A 6,781-nucleotide genomic window follows, 5' to 3' on the forward strand; every position below is an offset into this window, starting at 1 on the left:
ATGTACTCTATACAATTATTTAGCTTCACATGTTTGAAATGTACTATATAAAAATCTAATCTAAAATATGTACTTGTGACGTGCTGTCCAAAAAGCTAAACTAAATGCTGGATTTTGAATCCGATTGAATCGTTCGTGATGAGTGAGTTCAATTTGGATCATCCAAGATTGAAATATGAGGGGAAGTGGCTATAAGATGGCAAGAAACTATAGGATAGTTCCTCCTTTGTTTTTCCTTTTCTGTTTGAGTTACTCTGGCTATATTTACATTAGAAATAGTCTTCCAAAACTTCTAAGTGTTTCAGATATTCACATCAGACAAAAATTCAAATCAGAAATACTCATCCAACACTTCTAAGTGTTTCAAAGTGGAGAAGAGAAAATTGTCATTTGCCTTGTCCTTGCATATGGAGTATTTTCACTATGAATTTTGTATGATCTGTCGTCGCATCTTTGGTCCAGAGTGAGTTTCAGAAGTAGAAGAACATGTAGTTCAATCACTCGAGATTTCGAGAGTTTCATATTTTACATATTTTCAAGATAAATAATAAAAATGAATATTTATTTGTTATTCCTAATTCTTTCATCATTAGAATATCATTAAATAGGGAAACGTGGGACTTGAACCCCATTCACAACAATTTGTGTGTTATTTTAGCATTGTTCATATAATATAGTAGTGTGCTAAGTTTTTTGTTGTCAATTTGCCATTCTAGCATGCAAAGACAAAACCTTCCATCAATAGAAAATGAAAGGACAAGTCCACCTGCCATGTCTCTGTTCTGTATTTACAACAAGTACAAAAAGTGGCTTTACCAAAGGGGCAAATAACTTATCCGAGCTACCGCCCCTTGGATGTTGCTAAAAGTCATTATTGTCCTATTTTTACTTTAAGAACATATTTGATTGGAAGGTATCGGACACTTAAATGAAAATAAAAATGAATAGTTTCTATTTCAGTTATTTAATTGGAGAGAATCTCATATCCATAACTTCTATGTTTTTGGAAGTTCATATTACTTGGTAGCTATCAACATTTCCTTCCGACCATGCCAAAAAAATGAAATATTTATGTCATAGGTTCCAACGATCTTTACCATCATCCTCACATAAATAATGTTGCCTACATGCCTGCCATGAAGAATGGAAGATTTGGTTTCAATCTACTGGTGGGTGGCTTATTTAGTCCCAAGAGATGTATAGAGACGGTGCCCCTTGACACTTGCGTCGTATCAAATTATATGGTTCCTTTGTGTCAAATAGTTCTCAAGGCTTACTGAGACCTCAATAGTAAAGGAAATGGACAGAAGACACGAATGATGTGGCTCATCGATGAATTGGTAAGTTCTATTCCTCATCTACAATTTTTTTCCTTTGCTTAAATGGCCTTAATATAAACTTGAGTATTTGAAATTGAAATCTTCCAGGAGAAACAAGTATTCAGGGTTGCAGGTTGAGTGTCACAAGAGCTAGAGCGCGCATCAGAAGAGGATCTAGTGCAGAAGCGACAGGAAAGGAGGGACCATCTTGGAGTGCATCCCCAGCTAGATGCGAGCAAGGCCCAGGTTTGTGGGTCCTCTCATCCTAGTAGGTAGGGTTCAGGCCTCGGACATTTTTGAGCTCACTCAGATGGCCGATGAGTATGGTTCCGATGAGCTCCATCTCATAATCGAGCCAAATATCTATTGGGTGGATGTCTGATCAGGACACCATCTCTCAAGATCTTTTCAGTACCATGCGATGCAGCAGGAAGAAAGAAGAAATAAAACAAAAGGAAAAACAATCAAAATACGTGGATCAGCCACAAAAGGGCTCGTTTCTACGGGGCATGCAAACTTCACTATGAAAAAAAAATTTTACAAGAGGAGACCTCATCCTCAACCCTTGTACACCCAATTCTCTCTCACTAGAAGTTTTCCTCACAAAAGCTCTCTCTCTCTCTTGAAGACCCCCCTGAACCCCTGAAGAGCCTGGCGACCGCTGTCCAGGAGCCTCCTGCTCCTTTTCTCTCAGCGCTCTCGCCTCTCTCTCTCTTCTTTGGTTCATACGGGCTTCGTACGGCGCAAAACCGATCCACTCCCCTTCCTCTGTTCGTCACAGGCACTTTTAAAAGGTTAAACAGAGTTTAAACCTAATTAGATTAGATTTAAGAGTCCTAAACAAGCCAAATCAACCTCCTGAACCGTCGGATCGTCACCGCAATCTCCTTGGGTCGTCCGATTGCGACCGGTCCACGGAATAGTGCCGTGGACCGCGTGAAACGCGTGGGAAACTCCCACGCGGTCCACAGGCCCCGCCGTGGACCGCCCGGTCCACGGTGGACTGGGGCAAAGGGGCCAGCAGGCCGCTGGGCCTGGGCCGGCCAGCGCGCGCGGGCCTGGGCCGCGCGCCCGGCTGGGCCGCGTGCCCGCCTGGGCCGCGGGCCCCCCGCACGGGCCTGGGTCGCGCGTCCCGCACGGGTCTGGGTCGAGCGTCCCGCGCGCCGCCGCCTGCGGCCGCACCGCTACCACCCGCCGCCGGTCGCCGGCGGTCCTTCGTCGCCTCGAATATCGTGCCGACTTCAAAAGCTCATATCTCCTCCATCCGAGCTCCGTTTCAGGTGATCTTGATCTCGTTGGACTCCATTTTTCACCGCGAACCTCATTGTGGGCTCAATATGGGCTGAATCTCAAGGAGTCAAATCCTAACAATCTCCACCTCGATTCGATATTCGGCCTCCTCCAAACTCCGAGAGCTTATGATCTCCTCGCCCCCATGCCCTGGGGCAATCGCCTGCTGATCATGGATGGGCAAACATGGGAGTCGAGCCAGGCTGCTCGATCCCATCTCCGTCGTATGCTGTGCTTCTCCTGACCTGAGACCTGCTCGGAGCATCATCTTGCGGCAATAGGAATCTCACCTTGCGACATCGCCTCTCATCCTCCCGAGTCTCCTGTCTCGTGCCCGATCCACCTCCTGGAGCTCCACCTCGCTCTGGGCTCTGCCTGGCTCCCGAAGCTCCACCTCGCACTGGGCTCCCTGCCAGGTAATAATGTCCTCTGCTCCCCTTCTTCCCCTCCAGCACAATCCTATCGCCACATAGCACCCTCAGGATTCCTCCACCAGCTACCGTCCTGTAGCCTCTCGAATCGAGTCTGCTAAGTGAGATAAGATTCCGCCTGAAATCGGGTATGTATCGGACCTCCCCCAATCTCCTCACTGCACCGTCATGTGTCCTCCAGCTGACCGTCCCAATGCCTCTGATCGCACAGCTCGATCCATCCGGTAGATATACAGTGCCCTCACTGTTCTCCAGGAAGTCAAACTGCTCCTCTCTGCAACACACATGATAGGGCCATGCAGAATCTAATATTCACTGCTGGGAAGAAGTAGATACCTCGTCAGATATCTCCAGGACATCTCCATCTGAATCACTGCCGGCCGTCGCTACAGCAGCCACCATCCGATTTTTAAGTTGAGGGCAATCTCTGGCTAGATGCCCCAACTCCTCACACCGGTAACACCTGATTTTGCTCAAGTCCCTCTTGGACTTAGACCGCCCTCGTTGCGATCTTCTGTCGCTCCATCTACCGCCTCCTGCACCTCCAGAAGCCATCAAAGCTGAGCTACCGCCACCTGAGCTCGAAGCTGGGTTCTCCCTCCTGAGAACCTCGTTCTGGAGTATCGCCGCGGTGACCTCGTCCATCTTGATAGTGCTCTTCCCTACTAGAAGAGCAGTCACCAAGGACTCGTACGAAGGAGAAAGATGTCAGCAAAACCAGTGCCCTAGTCTTCTCCTCAACGTTCTCGCCAACGCTGAGAAGGTCGGTGAGGATCTTCTGGAAGTGGCTCAAATGCTCCTGCACGCTCTGTCCCTCAGTCATCCACAGTTGATAAAACTGCCTCCAGAGAAAAAATGTGTTGGTGAGAGACTTCGCCATGTACAACTCCTCGAGCTTCGACCACAGTACCGTCGGGGAAGTCTCGCTCAGCACATAGATCACCACCTCATCTGCCAGGTACATGCGGATGGTACTCACCGTCTGCATCTGTAGCCGTTCCAATCCCGCACCTCCATGGTGGTCGGCTTCTCATCGCACAAGAGAGCATCGATCAACCCCTGTTGGATAAGCACGTCCTTCACCTTTGCCTGCCACAAGGAGAAATTGCTCTTACCATCGAATTTGTTGATCTCCATCTTGATTGTTCCTGTCTTCTCCATCTTCAGTCTTGCTCACCACCGCTGCAATCTGCGTCATTGTACCGCCTTGCTCTGATACCACTTGTTGGGTGGATGTCTGGTCAGGACACCACCTCCCAAGATCTTTTTAGTACCACACGATGCAGCAGGAAGAAAGAAGAAACAAAACAAAAGGAAAAACAATCAAAATACGTGGATCAGCCACAAAAGGGCTCGTCTCCACGGGGCATGCAAACTTCATTATGAAAAAGAAATTTTACAAGAGGAGACCTCACCCTCAACCCTTGTACACCCAATTCTCTCTCACTAGAAGTTTTCCTCACAAAAGCTCTCTCTCTCTTGAAGACCCCTCTGAACCCCTGAAGAGCCTGGCGACCGCTGTCCAGGAGCCTCCTGCTCCTTCTCTCTCAACGCTCTCGCCTCTCTCTCTCTTCTTTGGTTCGTACGGGCTTCGTACAGCGCAAAACCGATCCACTCCCCTTCCTCTGTTCGTCACAAGCCCTTTTAAAGAGTTAAACAGAGTTTAAACCTAATTAGATTAGGTTTAAGAGTCTTAAACAAGCCAAATCAACCTCCTGAACCGTCGGATCGTCACCGCAATCTCCCTGGGCCGTCCGATCGCGACCGATCTACGGAATAGTGCCGTGGACCGCGTGAAACGCGTGGGAAACTCCCACGCGATCCACAGGCCCCGCCGTGGACCGCCCAGTCCACGGTGGACCGGGGCAAAGGGGCCAGCAGGCCGCTGGGCCTGGGCCGGCCCGCGCGCGCGGGCCGGGGCCGCGCTTGCGCGCGGGCCCGCGTGCGCCTGGGCCGCGCGCCCGGCTGGGCCGCGCGCCCACCTGGGCCGCGGGCCCCCCATGCGGGCCTGGGTCGCGCGTCCCGCACGCCGCCGGTCGCCGGCGGTCCTCCGCCACCTCGAATGTCGTGCCGACTTCAAAAGCTCGTATCTTCTCCATCCGAGCTCTGTTTCAGGTGATCTTGGTCTCGTTGGACTCCGTTTTTCGCCGCGAACCTCGCTGTGGACTCAATGTGGGCTGAATCTCGAGGCGTCAAATCCTAACAATATCATCATCTTCGACGTCAAGGACTCGCAGGTGGAGGTGATGCTCCATGAGCCACTTCTGAAGAAGTTCTCCCGAGAGCCCAGCCTTCACATGAAAGTATTGGTGGAATGCATGGGTAACTAGTTTTGGGGGCAGGCCATCATTAAAATAAAGGTGAGGGTGATGAAGGTGACCGAGGAGGTGGAGAAGCGGATGTCGTTGGGAGTCAACGGTCAGAATGCATTAGATTGCTCGCCCGAAGGGGTGGATGATGAAGGACGCAGAAGGGAAGGTGTGCGAAGGGGTGGATGCTTACTTGAGTGGGAGAATTGGGAGCGATTCACACCTGGAGGATGTGTACAAAGAAGGGGTGCCTGCAAGGACTTGGTGCTCTTAGATGTGGACATTCTGGGCGAGCACTTCGGAGCAGCCACTAGGATAAGGGAGGAGGAGGAAGAAGAAGAGCTTGGTGGAAAGTGATAAACGATTTTGAGCTTGCTACCATGCTGTTTCTTCTTTATTTAACAAATAAGTCAATGTTGAGATTTTTTTTTTTTTTTTTGGGAAAAGGAGGTAATGGGAATGTACTATTGCCATCATTTTATTAAAAAGAACAGTTATTGCTGAAAAAGAAATGAAAATTTTATAGAATGAGAAGGATGAAAAGAGGAGATATTAGACACCAGAATCATTTTAGATGTTAGAACAACCAACCCAAAAAAGGACAACAAAATAATCAGCTCATTCAGTCTAAATGGTCTAATGCTTCTAGCAGTGAAAATAGATCAACATATAAGAGCTTGAATCACCAACAGGCTTGCATCAGCGACCACACCTTTGCGAAAGCACAAAGCTCCTTTTGATCACAAAGGATAGACCAGTCATTCAAAAGATGTATATTTTTTGGAATAGCGGCTGCTACAGAGGTGCTTTTTTAAAAAGAATTTGATTATTTCACACCTACCAATAAATCTATATGATTGTTGCGATTACCATTAATGATTTCATGAACAATATATTTTTTTTTGCAGCATTGCATATAACCGAGATGGTGCCTGTACACCGAATGTTAGAGAGAGCTATAATCGTTAGAAAATACACTGTTATATGAAATTTTGAAGAAGTTTTCTATGGAGAATTGTTAACTAGTTGATATACCTATTGAATATGGCACAAAGTTAATCAAGAAAGGTAAAGAAAATCCAGCTTATATCCACTGAAATTTTTATCGTATGCCAAGAAAATACACTTTTAACTTTTATCTTCAAGCTTTGTCCTCTTTTCTTATGGTATTTTGGCATATGCAATGCTACCAAATTAAGATTTTCAGATGATTAACTCTCAATTTGTGCAAACTCCATGCTTCTTTTGGTGTGACATCCCGAATTTATTTTGTAGGAAATCTGTTCATTAAATGGACATCACAAACAATAGCATCTTTCCAAAATTCTTTTGCTACTTTTCTTTCTTTCAACATGCATCTCACCATGTTAAGAATGGTTTTATTTTTTCCTTTTCCAAACACCATTTTGTTGTGGTGTCTGTGGCATGAAAA

At 47.2% G+C, this 6,781-nt stretch overlaps 1 pseudogene; it reads left to right on the plus strand.

Moving 5' to 3' along the window:
- The first annotated feature begins 1,049 nt into the window (after positions 1-1,049).
- Positions 1,050-5,706, plus strand: LOC105058304 (ferredoxin--nitrite reductase, chloroplastic-like; annotated as a pseudogene).
- Positions 5,707-6,781: the final 1,075 nt, after the last annotated feature.

This window comes from Elaeis guineensis, chromosome 15, assembly GCF_000442705.2.
Source record: "Elaeis guineensis isolate ETL-2024a chromosome 15, EG11, whole genome shotgun sequence".
NCBI classification, from domain to species: domain Eukaryota; kingdom Viridiplantae; phylum Streptophyta; class Magnoliopsida; order Arecales; family Arecaceae; genus Elaeis; species Elaeis guineensis.